At 44.9% G+C, this 594-nt stretch overlaps 1 non-coding gene across 1 annotated transcript; it reads left to right on the top strand.

Moving 5' to 3' along the window:
- Positions 1–307: 307 nt before the first annotated feature.
- trnas-gcu (transfer RNA serine (anticodon GCU)) lies at positions 308–389 on the top strand. Its single transcript has one exon. It is a non-coding gene; the product is annotated as a tRNA-Ser (tRNA).
- Positions 390–594: the final 205 nt, after the last annotated feature.

Genomic DNA, 594 nt, shown 5'->3' with positions numbered 1-594 from the left:
ATTGAAGTCTTCTGGAGAATGCTTCACCATTTGAGCTCAAATAAGTAGGGATTTAACAAGAAGCGATACTTTGGTATTTTAGTGCCAAAATTCTCATGGTGCTAGAGATGTGATTCTTCTGTAACTGATGAGGGCAGCATAATAACGCTACAAGCCTTCTAGTCTGACAGACTAAATTTACTTGGCGTAAGGGCAAAATTTAACTCTCTAATGTTCCTGCACCTACGTAAAAACCTGAGCCGTTTACCCGGAAATGCTCCTGAGTTCATGACACGGACGGCCTTTTTCCTCTGAAACTCAATCAGAGGACGAGGTGGCCGAGTGGTTAAGGCGATGGACTGCTAATCCATTGTGCTCTGCACGCGTGGGTTCGAATCCCATCCTTGTCGGGATACAGTTTTCTTTAGTCCACCATGTTTACATGTCAGCAAGGTCAGATTCTATCCCAAATGTTCCTCCTCATTGATACGCTATGACCTCTACTTGGAAAGAAGCTGGCAATACCAAGGAGTCACAGTACTCTACAGGGGAATTAGCTCAAATGGTAGAGCGCTCGCTTAGCATGTGAGAGGTAGTGGGATCGATGCCCACATT

Source organism: Seriola lalandi, unplaced genomic scaffold (assembly GCF_002814215.2).
Source record: "Seriola lalandi dorsalis isolate HSWRI2012SDOR001 ecotype SW California unplaced genomic scaffold, Sedor1 jcf7180002054217, whole genome shotgun sequence".
NCBI lineage: Eukaryota > Metazoa > Chordata > Actinopteri > Carangiformes > Carangidae > Seriola > Seriola lalandi.
This window is presented reverse-complemented; position numbering and strand designations above follow the sequence as displayed.